The sequence below is a fragment of the Hippopotamus amphibius genome, chromosome 17 (genome assembly GCF_030028045.1).
Source record: "Hippopotamus amphibius kiboko isolate mHipAmp2 chromosome 17, mHipAmp2.hap2, whole genome shotgun sequence".
Lineage (NCBI taxonomy): Eukaryota > Metazoa > Chordata > Mammalia > Artiodactyla > Hippopotamidae > Hippopotamus > Hippopotamus amphibius.
Genome location: NC_080202.1, coordinates 42,161,753 through 42,182,003, shown reverse-complemented (window position 1 = coordinate 42,182,003; position 20,251 = coordinate 42,161,753). Strand labels below are relative to the sequence as shown.

General features: G+C 47.0%; 1 pseudogene; it reads left to right on the top strand.

Moving 5' to 3' along the window:
• Positions 1-19,556, top strand: part of LOC130839584 (leucine-rich repeat-containing protein 37B-like) — a 55,025-nt pseudogene extending 35,469 nt beyond the window's left edge.
• Positions 19,557-20,251: the final 695 nt, after the last annotated feature.

Sequence of the window (20,251 nt, the reverse complement as noted above, 5' to 3'; positions counted from 1 at the left end):
CCCGTCCTGCCTCAGGCCACCTGCACATTTCATTTTCCAGGATTGGCTTCTCAGCATCACTTGTCAAATGCTTCTTTTTCTCATTGTTTTAAAATACATTTATTTATTTATTTATTTATTTATTTATTTATTTATTTATTGGCTGTGTTGGGTCTTCATTGCTGCACAGGGGCTTTCTCTAGTTGTAGTGAGCAGGAGCTACTCTTCATTTCGGTGCACGGGCCTCTCATTGCGGTGACTTCTCTTGTGGAGCATGGGCTCTAGGCACATGGGCTTCAGTAATTGTGGCATGTGGGCTCAGTAGTGGTGGCTCATGGGCTCTAGAGCTCAAGCTCACTAGTTGTGGTGCACGGGCTTAGTTGCTCTGCAGCATGTGGGATCTTCCTGAAGTAGGGAGCTAACCGGTTGGTGTTCCCTGAATTGGCAGGCGGATTCTTAATCATGACGCCGCTAGGGAAGTCCTGACCTAAGCTATTTTGTGATCTACACCTGGCTGCAATGCTTGCCCTTGAAAGGTTGCAGTAATTAATGATCTTTTTACAGGAAAGGTAAATGGCTCCTTATTCAAATCAGGGCAATCGACTAGAGACACCTGCACATGGGCAAAGTTATCTATTAGCCCCTTCTGCAGAACTCCAACAATCTCCTCTAGACTTGGCATGTGAAAAGTATACTCAGTACAAGCCATCTTCTTTCTTCCTTGAGTGTGAATGAAACAGGAGGGAAGCAGGCAGGGCAGAATCTTTCAAAGAATGACGTAGCCTTGGGGACACGACAAAAACTGATTAGAACCAACTAGGTCCGAGATGGTGGAAGAGTCCTTCTTCTCATGTTTAAATTCATAACCAATTCTAACTATGTGCTAAGGAACTAAAATGTCAATAGTTGAATATTTGTCTACCAATAACAAGGGCCTGCAAGAAAAAGCAGAGCTGACTCTAGAATGCCTCATGGTAGCCAGTACTTCCACAAGAGGAAATGTGGGCAAAGGAGGATGACTAGAAGGATGAAGAGGGGCTTCCCTCCCTTGTTTCCCCAGCACAATCAGTCCCTGTGAACTGGAAAATGTATCACCCTCAAGGGGCAGAGATCATTAAATTAAATAAGAGTTTATTCTGGTGCTGTCTCTCCTGGTTCATCAAGTACCAGTTCTTTACAACATGCTTCACCTCCTGCCCCTAGAGGCTCATCCACTTCTGGCCCCTCTCGTGCAGGCCGTGGGGTTGCCCGACTATTTGGATCACTCGGCCTCCGTCCACCATGGGACCAAGGTCTGACTTTTCTCCCAAGTTCTCAAACTCATGCACAGGTGTGTGCCCTGTCTTGGTAGGGAGTTCTCCACTCTTTCAAGCTGCTAGAAAATTCACATTGGGTTGGTTTTTTTCTTCTTAAAAAAACCCAACCCTTGGATAGCCAGCAGGGAGGTGCCCGAGGGACAGGATAAAGAAGAATGTGTGAGAGCAGCCATCGCCCAAGATGGCGCTCCGCAGGCCCTGGCGTCTCCTGACCCCACCGAGGGTCAGCCGTGTACTCCTGGGCTCCCTACAGCCCAGCCCAGCACCAGGCCACCCCACCTCCTGCCTTCTCCAACACAGGCCCAGGGCTGTGTGATTCCAAGTGGTTATATAATGACAGTGCCACCTGCAGAAGCTGCAAAGCCTCCTCCACTCCTTCTGCAAAGAAAGTCATTCATCAATTGCATTTAGTAAGTCAGTGAGAGGTAAATAAATTGAGTAAAAAATTCTGAATGAGCAAGGTCTGATAATCTAGCAAAATGACCACAGATAGTGCTGTTGGTTTAGTAACATGAGGTGAAGAACGGTGCAAACCACGGGACGATCGCTCAAGGTCCCCCAGAAGAGCAGTGGGCCTGGGAGACAGTTGGGAGGGTTCTGCCAGTTGGGCGGGGTTCTGACAGTTGGGCAGGGTTCTGACAGTTGGGCGGGGTTCTGACAGTTGGGAGGGGTTCCAAGCAAAGTGAACAGCCCATCAGTTCTTCTGATTTCTTAGTTTGCTGATGCTGCGTGAGACATCAGTTCTCTCCATGCCTGCCCAAGCCACCTCCCAAAGTTTCTCACTGAGAGTGAAAACACCTGGTGACTTCAGTGTGCCAGCAAATAGTTACTGTGTCCCAAGCGCGTGACTAATACCACTAACAAGAGGAAGCGGTGGCAGCTAATGGTTACCATCTGCTTGCTTGGTGCCCAGCCCTGGCTTCGGCATCCGTGGAAGCATAGCTTGTTATGCTCGGTTGACAGATAGGAAACAGGGTGTAAAGAATGTAGGTAACCTGCTCAAGGGCACAAGGTCACACATCCAAAAGTGCGAGTTAGGGTTGGAGCCCAGAAGTGCTAGACTCCCACAGGGATGCACAGAAGTACGAGCTGTGGTCGCCACCAAAGAGCCAATAGCCGTGGCAATAATAATGCGGAGAAGGAGGAGGAGGCAGCTGCTGTTTGCTGAGCACCTGCTGTGGGCCAAGTGCAGTACTAGGTGCTGAGGTTACACTATTGGGTCACAAGAACAGAAGGTCCCATGCCCGCTCACACTCTGTGATGAGTGGGGGGCTGATTTCAATAAGAGAAGTGGAGACAAAGACAGGGAGCTGACGGGAAACCAGGGCTAGAGATCCTTGTACTGCTGGGCTTCCCAAAGGGTGGACCCCAATTCCAGGTAGCTCCAGGTTCCTATTTTGGGATATTTCCATTATTTCAAAGTTGGTACTTAAAGTGAGGCTTAGATAATATTTTTTGTATCACACTACCTCAAATTTGCACAATTATTCTTGTTAGCCTCGAATGCTACCCTACCATATTTCTAAATTAAAATTCCCAAGACTAGGAATTTGCCTTGCCCAGCTTGACCTAGATGGGGCAGTGTTTTTGCCAGAGCCCAGAGACGTCACTTGGCCAGCCTGTGAGTGAGCTGTCTCTGCTTGGATCGGGGACACATCCCTGGCTGTAGCCTGGAAGCGGGAGAGGAGCCCAGGGTCAGGTGGTACAAAACATGTCTCCCTCGGGCTGCCTCTGTCCCCATCTTGTGATGGACAAACTAGGTCAGAGCCCAGCTCCTTACTGAGACCTGAGTGATAGAAGGGGAGAGGGAGCTACAAGGCCAACAGCCACTAAGTGAATGAAAATGATCCCTGATTCCCATGAAATCTGTCAGAAAGATTTCATGAAATGAAACAGTGTGTGATTAGGGCAAAAATGATACAGAGAAGCAAAGTTGTAGGATTCAGAGGGGGGAAGGTTAGGAAGTTAGGGAGAGTCCTGAAAAAGGACTGGATTATAAGCCAGGCACTGTGCCTGGTGCTGGGGAAAGAGTTGATGAGGACAAAGTCCCTGCCCTCCAGGGGCCCTAAGACTGAGAGGAGGCACAGACACCCGCAGATATACAGAGAAGACAGTGTGTTGACATGACAGTGGCCGTGTACCAAGAAGTGGTTCAGCTCTTGGTTGGCTGGAAAGGAGTAAATGTGAGGGATGGCTTGGAGGAGGGGAAGTGGAAGAAAGCCACACAGAAGTTTCTTAGGAGGACGAGATGAAGGAAACGCATTCTAGACAGAGGCCAGCACAGAGGCGAGAAGCATGAAAGCTTGGGTGGGCTGGAAGCGTGTGCAGACTGGTGTTCCCGAGCGTGAAGCACAAGGAGGAAGGGGCAGTGGGTGGGGCTGTGCCGGTGAGCAGGGAGCCTGTCCTGGAGGGCCTGGCCAAGGCACATGGACTTGACCAAACAGAGCACAAACTACGATGTTTTAAGCCGAGGAGAGACATGGCCGAGCTTGAGTTTTATAAAGAGTACTTGATGGTGGCCTAGAAGTAGAGAGGCCACGAGCTCAGCTTGGGGATTTAGGCCAAGTAGGAACTGGGAGAAAATGGAGCACCAGGCCAGAGGTTTTTTTTTTTGGCACACGGGCTTAGTTGCTTCGCGGCATGTAGGATCTTCCTGGAACTGGGATCGAACCCGTGACCTCTGCATTGGCAGGCGGATTCTTAACCACTGCGCCACCTAGGAAGCCCCAGGCCAGAGGTTTTAATGCAGCTGAAGAGCGTGTACGGTGGATACACATGAGTGAGAACCGAAAGGACAAAAGTTATATTCAGAGAATGAGAGTTTGGACTTCTGAGATCTTTTCTGGTAAATTCCAGATGATGTTAAGGCCCCAGTGTAACCTGGGAATGGGGATCAGTGAGGTGTCGGGAGGCCAGGAGGTGACGAGAAATAACTAGGATGCTCCTGGACACTCATTCGTTTCCCCTTTGAGTAGTTCAGCAAACAATCGCTCAGCAGGTACCAGAGAGCTCAGTGGGGAAAACAGGCTCCCCCTCCTACTGCAACCATTTCTGTCACTGAGCAGTTGCCACTGCTGGTGGTGCAGACGTTCCCTGCCTCGCCACCCCGATAACTGTGATGTGCTCTGGGCAGGCTCCCTCTCTACGGGAGCTCTGGCCATGGGACACAGTCCAGCTAAGTCTGGATAATCCCCTTCTCGGAAAGCTTGGGGGATTGAGTGCACTCTGTTATTGTTCTGCTTATAAGTTCCCACCCGGAACAACAAAACGCTACTGTATATTTGCACCGTGGGGGGCTGAGGAATGCTGTGCCCAGGAAAATCTGTGGGTTGTTGGCATGGCACGTACGGTGATCGAGGGAAAGACTCAGAGCCCAGGCGGCACATACGGTGGTCGAGGGAAAGACTCGGAGCCCAGGCCCAAAGTCCCCAGCCATTACGAGGCCGTCATTCGTTAATATTCCAGTTCAGTATATTGAGGGTCTCAGTCTGGCTGGTTCAAGCCCTGCATCAGACACTGTAGTGATTATCTAGTGGTATGTAACAGATCACACCAAAATAGCGGCTTAGAACAACAATAAACATTTATTCCTCACAAGTTCTGAGTCAAGAATTTAGGGGTAACTTGGGCAGTTCTGGCTCTGGGTCTCCCACGCAGTCGTCAAGGTATGGGCCAGGGCTGCAGTCATCGGGTGGCTGGACTGAGGCTGGAGGGTCCACTTCAAGGTGGTTCACTCCCTTACCTGGCTGCCAGGGTGGTGCTGGCAAGATCCACAGGTTTAACAGTGACAGTGGGCCGCTGCAGAGGCTGAGCTTGCTCCTGAGCTAGAGGAGAAACCATTGTTACGTGATGCTCTGGAGAGAGAACTGCAATCACATTAGAGAGCTCTGGAGCCTGAGCTGGGGTCTCCTCTTGTGCTGAAGGTTTATTTCGTGCAAGAGCTTCTATAGCTTGGGCTGGCAAAGGTTCAACCTCCTCAGGTGGCTGTGGAGGCAGCGTGGGGGCCTCGTGCTGGGCTGTAGGAAATTCTGCACTACTAAGGGGCACTGAGGGCTGAGCTGAAGGCTTGTGCTGGGTTGGAGAAGGTCCCACCTCTGGAGTGGGTTCTGCTGTTATGCTAAGCTCCACATCTGCAGGTTTGATGGTGATATTGGATACGTTTGAATGCTGAGCCTGATGGTGACTTGGAGGTGAAACGGCCATTTCATAAGGCTCCGGAGACTGAGCTGGCTGTACCTGTTGAGTTGCAGAAGGTTCCACCTCCCCTGCAGAAGGTTCTGGAGGCTGAGCTTGTTGCTCCTGCAGCGTTGCAAAAGGTTCTGTCGCTGCTGGAAACGGAGCTGAGGCTTCCTCCTGAGTTGGAGAAGTTTCAGCTTCTCCAACAGACTCTGCAGGCTGAGCTGGGGTCTCATGCTGGGTTGGAAAGGGTTCAGCTTCCTCACTAAGCTCAGAAGGCTGCGTTGGTTGCCCCTGTTCACTTGGAGAAGGCTCAGCTTCTGCAAGAGGCTCTAGAGGCTGACCTGGGCTTTCCTGCTGGGTTGCAGAAGATTCTGTCTCCTCAGGATGCTCGGGAGGTGGAGCCAGGGCCTCCTGCTGAGCTGGAGGAAATTGAGCTTCCATAGTGGCCTCTGGAGTGATGGTCAGTTCCAAATCCAGAGGTTTAAGTGTGACACTGGGAACGTTTGAATGAGCGTGATGCTGAATGCCAGCTAGGGATGCTCCCTCACCACTCACTGGACTTTCAAGTACATACTCAGTAGGGTATCCTGGAGCTTGAGTTGGGGTCTCTTGATGGAGTAGGGAAGGTTCAAACGCCTGAGGGAGCTCTAGAGGCTGAGACGGAGGCTCCTGCTGGAGTGGCGGTGGTTCTGCCTCTTCAGTGGGCTCTGCAGTTTCATCCTGGACCTCTGCCTGGGGTGAAAAAGATTCAGCCTCCTCAGGGGTCTCTGGATGACGAAGTTGGGCCTCTTGCTGGGATGCAGAAATTTCAGCCTCCTCAGGGGGCTGCAGAGGTTGCTCCGAGTTCCCCCAGAAAATCCCTAGGCAGGCTCTCCTCAGGGTAAATGGTATCCATACCGGAAGCTACATAATCATCCTGCAACTGCTGTTCTAGACCCTGAGTTTCATTTTCTAACTGGCCTGTACGTCCAACAACAACTTTAGCAAGCTGTCGATGCTGAACTAGATCCTTCTTCAGGTTTGGGGCTGAAACAATAAACTTCGTTGGTTTTGAGCTCTTACTACCTAGAGGAGGAACAAGTATTTCAAATGATTGGTGACCTTCAGCCTGATCTAGACCTATGGTTTTAGTCTTACTCTTGCGTTGAAAAGGCAGAACCAAGGCCTGATTCTGTTCCCAGTCCAGCACTGGAGCTGCTGCTGGGAGCTTTTGCTGCTGGGTTAGCTTGTCATTCACATCCTGATGTGGAACAGCAAACTGATCTGGCCCTGCGGGCAGCCCTGCAGCTGAATCCGCGTCTGGGTGTGGAACCAAAGTCTCAGTCAATTCCTGATGAGGCAGTGCCAACATCTGCTCTGGAGAGGAGGACAAGTCATTAAAGCCCCCGGACTCTGCCGGGGGTGTAATCGCATAGGGCGATTCAGGAGGGAGGTCTGAGGAGTGTGAAGACCAAGGTTCACTCAGCCCCGGGGGGTCGGAGGTCCACTGGACAGGGTCCAGGGCCCACTCCAGAGGCTGAGCTGCCTGGGCCAGAAGCCACAATGGGTGCCACACGAAGACACGCCATGGGAACCAGAGGCGCAGTGGGGACATGCTATGCGGAGGCTCCCGGGCACAGCGACCCAGGCCAGTGGGGCACGGGCGCTGCACTCTGAGCAGAAACCAAAGCATTATGAGAGTCCCGAGACACACAGGCGCCCCTCTCCCGCCTCACGACCCACCCTTTATTTATGACACCTTTAGTTCCACCACCTTCCTTAGGTTCCAGCAGAGATCCAATCTGAGCAACCAGAGGAAGCCTTTTTCCCAGAGTCACCAGGGTGCAAACCATCCTTCCTCTAGCAAAGGCAACAATTGCCTCCTGCTGGGGCCTCTCCCCAGTCCCCCCTGACCAGCCCTGCACCATGAGGCAGGATTTGGGCAGCCCAGGGGTGGGGGGAGGGGTTGGGAAGGATGTGGAGCTTCTTAAGGAAGCCACAGGGCCTGGCCTTCTGGGAAATTCAAAAGTGCGAGTCCAGTTCTGGCAATTTGAACGCTTCCTCCTCAGAGCTCCAGTCTGAGAGACATTCTTCCTCCCCTTGGCCACACTGCTGACAAGAAAAGTAGCTGACCCGCAAAATGAGCACCAGTTAGGGTGGCGGGAAGGCAACATACCTTACAGTTAGTGACTCTAAAATGTTGCCATTTCCTTTAAACTCTCAGTGTCTATGTCGGATTATTAATTCACCACTCTATTGTTATCAGTTACCCCTGAATCAGTGATGACTCCAGAATTTCTGTAGCATTGTTTGGAGCAAGTGAACAATTCATCCTGGAAAAGAGAGTTGAAAACCAAGTGAAGGGCCCTTTGCATTAGCATGGACTCCCCCCATCCTACCTTGTCTCAACACAGCCATTAGTCGAGAAAACCTGGCAGTGTCACTTTTCAGAGGTCTGCCCTGTGTGCACACATGGAGACAACACTGAGGATGTTAAAGTTAGCATGTTAAAAAATTTCGAGAAAATTACTATCACCCAGTTGATTTTCTTCTGTCCTTTTAAGAATCTATTTAATTTTAGTCCTTTTTAACTGTCTGTCACAACCTCTAACATCTACACTCCAAGACACAAAGAGCTTCATCTTATTCCCAGTGTGTAGCACATAATGGTTTTGAAGTGGAATTGATTCCAACATGGGCCTCACGTAAGAACAGGTCTGTTGTTTTTGAATGTGAGTTAGGGATTGTTTTTTTCTTTAAATTGCTTATTTGTCTCCGCTGGGTCTTTGTTTTGGCACACAGGATCTTCGTTGCCACGTGTGGGATCTTTAGTTGTGGTGTTGCAGAAAAAACTGATCCCACGAGAAACCAAGCACAACACTCGGAGAGTTGGAGAACTCAGGTTTATTGAGCCCGCGGACCCAGAAGAGCGAACGCTCCAAAATTCTGGGGCCCCGTTTCAGGGGAGTCTTCTCCTTATATAGGTTAAAACATACAGCTATAATTGGTACAAACCGATTGGCTACAAATTACTATAGGTCAGGGGCAGTTACAGAGCGCGGGAGTTGCCATGGGTTACACACATAGCAGGGGGTCCTAACAGGAACTTGTAGGAGCAGGACATTCAGGACTATCAGGACTAAGGTCACAATTTGCATTGTCACATTGGTTGCAGGTTGAAAAAAAAAAGGTCACTTAACAAGTCTATGTGCAAAGGGTCTCAAACAAAGGCTTGGGGTGGGTGCCTGAGAGCGAGACAGTCTTCCCTTATCTGATCACTCTTAGTAATTCACTTTACTGTTTCACTGAGAGGGGCCAGCAGGCCTTTGCAAGATAGAGGAGAGGAAGCAATTACAAGTATGGGAGTTTCAATTTCCTCATCAGTAGCATGTGAACTCTCCGTTGTGGCATGTAGGTGGGATCTAGTTCCCTGACCAGGGATCGAACCTGGGCTCCCTGTGTTGGGAGCACAGAATCTTAGCCACTGGATCACCTGGGAAGTCCCCGAATTAGGGATTCTTACCTGGGGATGTGCTCCAGCAAAGAGAGAATAAGGAAAGCAAGAAGAGAAGGGAGCCAGGAAATAGTCCAGCCCAGGAAGCAGGGAGGGGAAGTTGCAGGATAGCAGCTGTGTATCCAGCACTCACTGGAGGACAGAGCCTGGAAGAGAGGGCGCTGCAGGAGGTGGGCACCTACTGCTAAGCCAGAGCCTGGAGGAGAACAGTGGAGGTGAGAATGGCCGACGGAACAGGGAGAGCCCGAGAGGAAATTAAACCCCTGGGGTCACAGGAGGGGAAGCGAATGTAATGAGTACATGATTAAGCTCTACGGTGAATAATATTTACAGTCACAATTCTGTAAACAGTATTTTTTTTTGGCCATGCTGCGCAGCTGGCAGGATCTTTGTTCCCTTACCAGGGATTGAACCGGGGCTTGGCAGTGAAAGCGCTAAGTCCTAACCACTGGACCACCAGGGAATTCCGTGTAAACGCTATGAATTATCTGGAAACAGTGACATAACTAAACCTCAAGAATGGACTGGTGGTAGTGGTGTAAGAGAACTAACTCCTCACTGATGTTACTAGGAATTCAATAGCCAGGGTCTAAAATGGATAAATCAAGAACTAGATGTGCAAAGAGATGTGGAGAAAAGCGCCAGAAGATTCAGCTACAACCTGCTCTGTAGAAGTAACCAGGCCCAGTGAGCTGGCTCAGGAAGGTGGGCAAGGAAGTGGCCTGGGGCAGGGAACTGCTGTGGGTCATTGTGTTTCATCACCATTTCATTTCACTTAGTACCATCTGAACTGTAAACTATGCATATGATACAATTTTATTGTTGTTTTTTAGTTCAGTATTTTGTGATTTTTTTTTTTTTTAATTTATTTATTTATTATTTTACTAGCTGTGTTGGGTCTTCATTCTGCGTGCGGGCTTTCTCTAGTTTCAGCGAGTGGGGGCTACTCTTCGTTGCAGAGCACGGGCTCTAGGCACATGGGCTTCAGTAGTTGTGGCTCTCGGGCTCTAGAGCACAGGATCAGTAGTCGTGGCACATGGGCTTTGTTGCTCCGCAGCATGTGGGATCTTCCCTGACCAGGGCTCGAACCTGTGTCCCCTGCATTGGCAGGCGGGTTCTTAACCACTGAGCCACCAGGGAAGCCCTTTTGTGATTTTTTTTCCCAATAAGAGGTATAATTGACAAATAATTTAAAAATTTAAATCCATTTTTGTCGGGAGCCGTCTGGACAAGCCAATGCTGTGACAAGGTCACCAGGCTCCACGGAGGACCGCAAAGCGAGAACTCCTTGGAAGGGCATTTCGTGGCAGGTGGATCTCAAGGCGACCTCTCCCCAAGGACAGGCCCCAGACCATCTCCACCCATTTTACATTCTGCTCTTTGTTTCTTTGTAACACTATGCTTACCACCCACTTCCCCTCCCTGTTTCTCTGTCCCCAGGAAAGAGCCAGGGTTTGACACATTCTTTCTCTGTGTCTGCCCCACCAAGTCCCCTCCCACCACTCCCTGGTGGAAAAGGGAGGCACCTCAGGCTACTAAATGCTGGAGAAAAGGGAGGGGTGGCTCTTTTTGTAATGCTTATGATTGCAGCAGGCATAAGTATAGACATAGACATCAGGCCTAGGTATGGGTGCTAAGGGCTATAGTTTGCTTACATATAAGATTAAGAAGCTATTTACATATGCTTACCTCAGAGTCACAAGGTTTGCAAGCCAAACCTGAGGAAAGAAAGAAACTGGTAGATGCTGAGGGAAGATATGCTCTGCCACAAAAGATTTTTTCTGAGCTATGTTTACTATATAAACACACAAAGCTCTGACAATAAAGAGAGATCCTGCATCGCTGACACAGGCCTCCCCGTCTCCTCCTTGGGCCCACGCCACTCATCCCTTGGGTACTCCTGGACCCGCTGGAGCTGGACTTCAGCAGGTGGTGCCCGAACAGGGACCCAAAGGGTAAGTATTCTCTTGCAATTGTTGGGGTGGCTAGGACTCCACCTGGGTGCTGCAGACCCCCCTGCAGAGATACGCAGGGTAAGTGAAGGGTGGATAGTTTAAAGTATCAGAACTTGAGACGTTAAAAAGGACCCTATAAGGGAAACATATAAGGCATAATGGGAAAATCAGAATCTAAAGAGAGACAGCTCCTTGTAGATATTATGAAACATATGTTATCAAAAAGAGGAGTTAACGTCTCCAAATCTACTCTTTTATCCTTCTTTTCTTTCGTACAAGAGCAATGCCCCTGGTTTCCGGAAGAGGGCACTGCTAATTCGGAAACCTGGGCTAAGGTGGGAGAGCAACTGACAACTTATTATAAGTTTCATGGGCCGGAAAAGATCCCTGCTGAAACTTTTTCTTTATGGGGATTGATAAGAGACTCTTTCGATCCCATCCCAGGGCGGGAAGGTACCCACCAGTTAGAGGCCTTCCCAGAGCGGGGAGGCACTGTGACAAACTCTGGTGTGAATGTGTGTGTGAGGGAGCGCCCTGCTTCGTCCTCGTTCCAGGGCGATTGTGTGGCTCCATGGCCTTCGTGGCTACGGAGTCCGAGTGGGCCCTAACCTGCGGTTCCGTGGTGACCTCATATGGCTCAGGGCGGCATCTGTCTCTGGGGGACCCAGTCCCTCTCTACGAGTCAGGTTCAAGTGGGACTCTATAGCACCCGCCAAAGCTAAGAGGCACCTAAGCTCCCCACAGGGACACGGCCCGGTGGGCACCTGAGTGGCCTTCTCTTCGGAGGGGACACCCACCCTTGTTTGTCTTTGCATCACCGACACGGGGGGAATTGGTTACTGATTTGATTTAGCAATTGTGCAAGTCCAAACGGCCCCTTTGCCCTAGGGCCCTCCGCCAAAGTTTTCTTAAAATTTTAAGGCTCACTCTCCCCTTCCGTCAGCTGACTCTTTGAGCCGACTGATTGAGAAATTAGGTTTTCCCCAAAAGACTTGCCCCTTTTGCCAGACAGATCTGCACCTCTCTCTCTAGGTCCCCTGGGCCGGTCCGTGTGGAGCGGTACACTCTGACATATTCTTGTGTACTTTTGGATTCTCATTATGAGACTGCCTTCCTGTCAGCTTTCCTTCATAATCCCCTGATTCTCCAAGGATTTCAGGCTCTTCCCTTAGGCGAGGAGTACGCATACTGCTCCTCTGCCTGCTCAGTGCCCTCGAGAGGGTCCGTCACCCCAGACCCCCCTGGAGCCCCGCCTGAAGTTATTCCTCTGCGAACCCCATTACAAGGGATCGCCTCCTTGCAGCTCCATCTCCCTGAGACATTTAATGATCAGGGCCATCTTCAGGGAGGCACGTAATCCTGCTGTCTGGGAATACTGGGCTTTCTAGGCGTGGCGACATCAGCGCTACCTAGGTTATAAGGCCCTAAGACAAGGCCCTTTACGTGTGCATCCCTCTCCTTCCTGGCCAAACAAATAAATTACCCTTGTCAACAAAGGGGAGACAAAGTCATCTTAGGAGGAACTTGCTTGTACCTTTGAGAGGTAAATGTCTTACCTGGTCATCTAAAGAATACTTCTCTCTGCTATCCTTTTAAATGCAAATTAAAAAATTAAAATTAAAATAATTTAAAACGACTTGTCAAAGATAAATAGAAATGCTAAGTGTCTTTTCTGCAAATAGTAAAAGGGTTTAGCCATCTAGATAGGTGACCTCGATTTGTTCCATCTGCTAGAAGCCAATTTAAATCCAACCCTTTGTGACTGATGGCTTTCATGTTGTACCTGACTCAGTACTGAAATTTTAGAATGAGAATTATGAGGCCTCTGTGTTTGTGTGTGTGTTCGTGTGTATCTATGTGTTTGTTGTAGGTGTATGGTATTGCCAAAAGAATTCATAAAAGAGCTCTAAATTGGCTTTAAGAAAAATTAAGTGCTTATGAATACTCAGAAATAGAAAATAGTCTGGCCAGAATGAATTTCAGGTTCATGACACCTGGAAATTTCAGTACTAAACTGATATATGATATTAAAGATGGCTTAAGCTAATTGGTTTGATTACTATAGACATGTTTTAGAGTCATCAACATTAAGCATAATTTTTATATAAATTTTAATTGTGCCTAGTTGTAATATAGGCTAAATAAGGTCTTGTGTCTGTTACAAATTTGTCAGTGTGGAAAGTAGCCTGATGGAAAGAAACTTCTAAGGAAAGAAAATGTAAATGAGATAAGAGCTTTTAATAAAGTCTGTCAAGAAGACTTATCCTTTAGGAATATCTACCTAAAATAGTCTCTCCAGATCCTGGTAACTTGAAATTCTGGACTTGCCCTAAATTAAGTGATGAAAGCTTATTGACCAGCTGGATCATTCCCAAATAAAATAAGATACTGAAACATATATTACTGAACATCGGCTTCCTTTTACAGAGAGACAAAAAGATATTTAGGACTATTGATAAGTATGCCTGGTGCCACGTTCTGTAAAGAAAGCCAATGTGTTTAGAAAATATCACTGGTATTTCTATTCACCAATGTACAGAATGCTGTCACAAGGGACAGTTCATGGTGGCTTAAGGAAAGCAGGATGTGTGTTTTCAGTAAAGAAAGCCTGAGGAATGGAATTACCTTTTATTAAGGGAAAAGAAAGTAGGTCTGACTTACAGGTGACTGAATGGGAAATAAAGTAATGATACGGAAAGTGATAAGAAGGTTTGTGGAAAGTGGACCCTGAGAAAAGAGTTTTGTGCATGATCAGGATTGACTAAGTTTAGACAAATTTAGTTGAGTAAATTAATTTGGAAAGTAAGCTGGTGCAAAACTTGAATTTGGTTTTTCTCTCTGTTACGAGGACAAGTTTTCTTAAAATGTTGAATTGCCCTTTGATAAAAGATTTTATGTTTCCTTACCTTTTAAGTAATCTGTTCTTGCTACTTTGGCTAAGTGACTGACTATTGTTTCACAGTTACCTGTGAGCCTATCTGATAGAGTGTTCTAAACTTTTTTTTCCGTTATTTTGGACAAAACTTCCTAAAACAAATTCTGATGAAATCCTTTTGACCTCTAGCTAACTTTGGGATGCTTCAAAGGGCCCCTGAAACATCCCAAAGAGAGATATGAACTAGGTTCATTTGGTACATTAAGTTACATAGGAAGTATTGTCAAATGAATAAATGTTAGATTTTAGTGCATGGTAACTGTTATTAATATAGATATTCTGGAAAGTATATGGAGTTCCTAAAATTCTGATATGTCCCGGTAAAATGTTATCAGTCATAATTCTAGTTATTTTCTTAAAATGTTGTATGACACAACAATAACCAAATTGATTGCCCTTGCAATCAGATTTTAAACACGCCTTCTTAAGCCTTATGTCTTAAGACGCTTCTGGTTTTATTCTGATGCCTTTGCAAAATGCTTCCTCTTCAAGAAGATTTATAAAAAGGACTTTTGGATAAATACAAGTTTCTGACTTTCAGACCATAATGCTGAACGGGGTTTTAAAAAAAAAAAAAATTGAAGAATCCTAATGAGAAACGTGATGGCTTCATAAGCTGTTAACAAAAGGATGTTACATAGGACTGAGTAAACTGGTGAATATGGTTATAAATTTTATGGTTTCTATCTAAAAATTACTGGTTGAAATCTGTTTTCCAGGTATAAGGAAAACCTTCCCTTCAAACTAATGATTTACAATAATTTGATAGTTTGTACATTTGTAAGCAGGATTGAAACATTTATCTTTTCTCTCTCTGTTCCCTCCAGACATTGAAAACTCTTAGGTTCCCAGCAGCTTTATCAGATAAATTAGAAAGGCTACCTCACTAACAGGTATAGAAAACTCAAGGTATTTTGGGAACCTTGAAAAGGGAGGAATTTACCTACATTTGTTAGGCAAAAATCTGTGATAAGCCCAAGCCCCTGGCACGGCTTTCTTAGCCCTGAAAGGTCTTTTAAAAGTCCAGCCTGAGGCTCCTTATAAAAGTTTCAACAAAGCCAAAAGCCTATATGATCAATTATAGTTCCATAAATTAAATGATGAGGCCAAGTTTCTTTTGAAACCAGACTTATTTTGCAAACAAATTAGCCTTAATCTGGTTATATCAGGTAAAAATGAGGGTAATTTTAGAGAGAAGAAGATTATGTTTCAATAAATATTAAATGCCAGTTTTGCTGATGGAGGTCTGTATTTACTAAGATTCACTCCCTGGAAAGTTCCTTGCTGTTGCGCTATAGTAATGTAAAATCCAAGAAAGCTTTTAAAAGGACACTCTAAGTTTGTTTCTGAAGCTTATCTCAGTAATCTATCTTTGGGTGATTATGGATACTAAAAGGACATAATTTAAAGGACTAGCTGCAGCTTAGACGGAAGGACACTTATCTAAGGAGAAACTGCACTCACACTAGGACGAGAAGAAGCCGACATCAGAAGTAGACAGCTAGCCCAAGATGCTGGACCTGACTTGTATGAACATTTATAATATTTTCTTGACTTCTTGGACCTTTCAAATGTTTTTCTATCGTGGGCACAATCCTATGCTAATTTTGAAAATCAACCCAGTTGTTGGGTTTGCGGCCAATTACCTATGACTAGTACTTTTGTGTTGCAAGGCTCTAATTGGATGCCCCTTAGGAAGTTTGCTCTAAAAAAAGAAAAAAGAGAGAGAGAAAGAAAAAATTATAGTCCTGTTCGGGGATCCCCTCGCCTGGCCAATTAGTAATACCTGTTCAGATTTCTGCGATTTTCACCCACTGTGAAGCCTTGACCTCTTCAAAACTGGTTTGGCGTGGGAAACTCGTGGCTTAAGTATTTACTTGTAACGCTATTGACGCTACTAGCTATATTATTTGTATTTTGCCTGCTTTTCAAGATTATTGCTTCTCGTATTACCGAATGTGTGACTGACTGCCAACAAAAATGATGATGACTAGGCTACTTGAAGCAGTTGATCAAATATATAGTTCTGTATGTGATCAATGATTGTAATAGTGTACCTCTGGATATGGGAAGATGCAATAAGAGGGAATTTTTCCTGGACCATAACAGATTAGGAATACAGGTGGTCCAGAGAGCTTTGGCTTTTGTTACAAAGACCTAGCCCAGTACTGACACATTGAGTGGCCTATTGGCGAGATCTTCATCAGATCTAGGAATGAGCCTTCCTAGCACCGTGGGACAAAATGGTCATGAAATGCCTCCCAAAGCGTGGTCAAATTGATGACCATGAGGGGCCCCTGTCAACTACAAATTGGAACTTGCCATCTGCCTGTACAAGGACTAAATCACTTTGTGCTGCTGCAGCTACTGACCTTCCACATCCCCTGAAGGGAATTCAGGGTGGAGACCAGAAATGAGGCACTCTGTGCTCTGGAGGATGGGTGGAACAGGTCTTGAGATAGATGTTTTCAGGAGCTGATGTTATGAGCCCAACCCTTGCCTCTCCCCAGATCTAGAAAAGCACTAAATCCCTACTTGCTGACATCGGGTTGGGCAAAAGATGGGTCCTGGGGCTCCGAACCCCAGTTTCCATGCTTAGCAGAATTATTCGACTTATCTCACTCTCAACAAGTACATAAAGCTGAACATGTTAATCAGTTATCAAAAAATGTATCTCTTGCCTTAGCTACTCAAGAAATTATTGATAGAAAGTTAAGAGGAAAAAGTTGCTGCGCTAGAAGAAGCTGTTCTGCATCTAGGTACTGAACTTACAGCCTTAAAAGTTAGATTGGCTTTGAGGTGTCATATCGAATATAGATGGATCTGTGTGACTCCCTTAAAAGTTAATGAATCGTCTTATTCTTGGGACTGGATTCAAAATCATATTCTAGGCATTTGGAATCAATCTGATATTAGTCTAGATTTGACCAGGCTTCATCAAGAAATCCAACATATAGGTAAGGCCCACTTAGATTATTCAACTGCAGAGGCTGCTAAGTCAGTTTTTGATAGTTTATCCGATTTTGTGTCTCATAAGGGATTCCTCTCCACAATTCTAGGCATAACAGTTGCAATTGTTGTAGTTGCCCTAATCTTGATTAACTCCACAAGGTTTTGTATGGGTGTTAAGGGCAATAGTGTGCTTAAAAGATTAAGAAGTTATTTACATATGTTTACCTTAGAGTCACAAGGTTTGCAAGCCAAACCTGACAAAAGAAAGAAACTGGTAGATGCTGAGGGAAGATATGCTCTGCCACAAAAGATTTTTTCTGAGCTATGTTTACTATATAAACACACAAAGTTCTGACAATAAAGAGAGATCCTGCATAGCTGACACAGGCCTCCCAGTCTCCTCCTTGCGCCCAGGCAACTCATCCCTTGGGTACTCCTGGACCTGCCGGAGCTGGACTTCGGCAGGTTTTTAAAGAGAGAGTGGGAAGGGGACTTCCCTGGCAGTCCAGGGGTTAGGACTGTACACTTCCACTGCGGGGGACAAGGGCTTGATCCCTGATTCGGGATCTAAGATCCTATATGCCGCATGGTATAGCCAAAAAGAAAAGAGAGGGAGGGAGGAAGAGAGCGAGAGGAGAACCAGCTTCCTACTACAGAACCCAGGAGAACACTAGATATTCCATGTCGAGAGAGACGGTTGCATTAATACTAGTTTCACGATTTCAATCAAATGCCAAATAAGGATTTATCTGGAGTCCAAACAAGAAAATATTTCACTCCCGTGCTCAGAAGAGCAGTGAAAGGCAGGGACCTGACTGGATTGGAAAGGCGAGAGTTAGTCAGATCTATAATAATAATAGCTGGCCATCTTCCAGTACCTACTACAGACCAGAAACTGTCTTAATGATATCATCTTATTTAATCTGATGTTTTCCCCAATTTACAGATGAGGAACTGAGGCTGAGCGAGTCTGGGGAACTTCCCTGAAGTCAAACACTCTGGAGCCCTCTGCCTGAGGCCAAGAGGCCTCAGGATGTTGTGACTTCTCTTTTCTGAACATCAATAAAATTCAATTTAGAAGTTTCTATCTTCAACGCTGTCTTAAGGGACCAATGAAAAATAATGACACTGTGGCAGCTGTCCTCACTCCACACTTGCTGGGTTGTCCTGGACCCTGCACTGTTTTAGGGAAAGCCCAGCAAAGAGGATGGGATTCAGATCTAAGCATTCCTGGCTCCAAAGCTCACTTGCTCTGCCACTGAACTACGCTTCCTCTCCAACTGGAATGAGAAAGAGCTGGGTGAGAATCCTGCTTCTGCTGTTTATTAGTTGTGTGGCCTTGGGCCCCCAAGTCACTTAACCTCGCTTAAGCCTGTTTTCTTGTTTGTACAGCTGTTAGGGAACCCACTGACCGACACTGCCCACTGTGGCCAGGCCTGATAGTAACCACGTGCATGAGTTCTCTTAGGACAGGAGGTGCTGGTAAGGAACGTGGAACTAACAAGCTACCGCCACTGGGAAGAATTCGGGAAAGGTCAAAAGGAGAGAGGAGTCTCCGGTCCATGTGTCCTACCAACCTCCCAGAATCCTTCTCGCTGGAATCCATCTTGGCTGAGCGATGCGTGCGCCACCAGGAAGGACCCTGAGTCAGAATGATTGGCCAGAGACAACCTGGAAACCAATCCCATTATCATAAAACCCAAGACTGCGAGCCACGTGGCAGCGCAGTCCTCCTGGGTTCCCTTCCCCTGCTGCTCTCTGCCCGGGCGCCCCTTCCCAGTAAAGTCTCTTGCTTTGTCAGCAGGTGTGTCTCCTCGGACAATTCATTTCCGAGTGTTAGACAAGAGCCCGCTCTTGGACCCTGGAAGGGGCCTCCTTCCTCCAACACTATGGGGCTAGCAAGGGCACCTATCTTCCAGGTGCTTAGGAAGGGCAGATCACAGTTCCAACCTGGCATACAGTAGGAGCTTCTATTTTCCACAAATGTCAAACCCTTACCCCTCGTCTCCTAGGCTGGGGCAGAGATTCTCACATGTTATTATCTTCAGACCCTTCTGTGGCGAGGACAGGGGACAGGAGGGATGATAGGACCCCATCCTACGGGGACTCTTTAGGGTCGATGCGGGGTTCTGTATGTTGGACCTGTCCAGGGAATTCGGATGCCTGCAGTTCTTCTAGCTGGCTTCAAATAACTCTGGGTAGTTGTTAGATCCAGTGCTAGAAATGTAAGCTTTTCAGACCAGTAGGATGTGAATGGCCTTTACAAATGTTTTGAGCCTTCCCTGCCCTGGCCTCCAACTGTGTCTGTGTATCCTCCCTTTCTCTCCAGCCTAATCTATTTTTATCTTCCCTTTCATCCTGATACCCTCCCCTGACTCTTCCCTTTTCTTGCTTCCTGGCTTCCTCCCCACCTCTTGGTGCACCCTCCCCCGAGCTCAGCCTGCATTCCTAGCTGCCAGCCATTTCTCTGCCAGTCCTTTCCTCTGCAATGCCGTTTCCTCTACTTGACAGGAAGGCTCCGATCAAAAGTCACCTCCTCCAGGATGCCTGTCAAGCTCTCTTGTCTATTTCTTTTGTCTAGCACTTTGCAGGCGCCTTTCTTATTGTTCGAATTATGTAGTCATGTGAGATGCTTTTCCTGGCTGGAGTCTACCTGGTAGACTCATGGTCCATGTGTCAAATCTTTTGAGGAAATGCGCACTCTCCTTCACTCTCCAACCCTCCCATCCCCCCACCTCCCACCAGGATCCAAGGCTGTATTCAGCTTCGCAAAGGGTTGTAGAGCAAGATGAAGAGAGGAAGACAATCTCACAGACTTTGCACAGAGGCTGAGAAGCCTGTGAAGAGAAGATCAGGAGATGGGGGCACTCCTGAAAAGTCAGCCAATAGACTATTCTGAGGTTGGCGGGGGGTGGGGGGTGGGTGGATGGTTCCTACAGCTTTTGCAGACAGCAGCCCTGCAAAAACTCATTGGAAATGAAACTGCTAGGTGGTGTTTTGGGGGGTCCTGAAGAGCTCCAGTTCTTTATGTCTCAGCACAGAAAGAATTCAGTGAGAGGCAAAGTGATAGATAAGAAGTGCTTTATTAGAATAGGACGCTTGTGAGGCTTACAAACGGGTGGGCAAGAGGGTGCCGTGCCCGGAGAACTTAGTGGGCTACATTTTTATAATCAAAGAAAAAGTAGGGAGGGGGAAAAGACCACCTTCTTCCTCATTCTTGAGTAGAGGTCACGCTTCCATCATTAGTTCCTCTTCTATGTCAGGTGGGGGAGTTTTCTTGTCCCTACGTGGTAAAGCCTGCACTGTCATGGCACTATGGAAAAATTATTTCAGGTCTCAGTACAATGAGGGTCTTTCACTTTGAAAAGTCATCTTTCCATAAAGTATTGTTTTTATGTGTGCAGAGAGCATGTCCTAGGAGTTATTAGCTTACTGAGCTCAC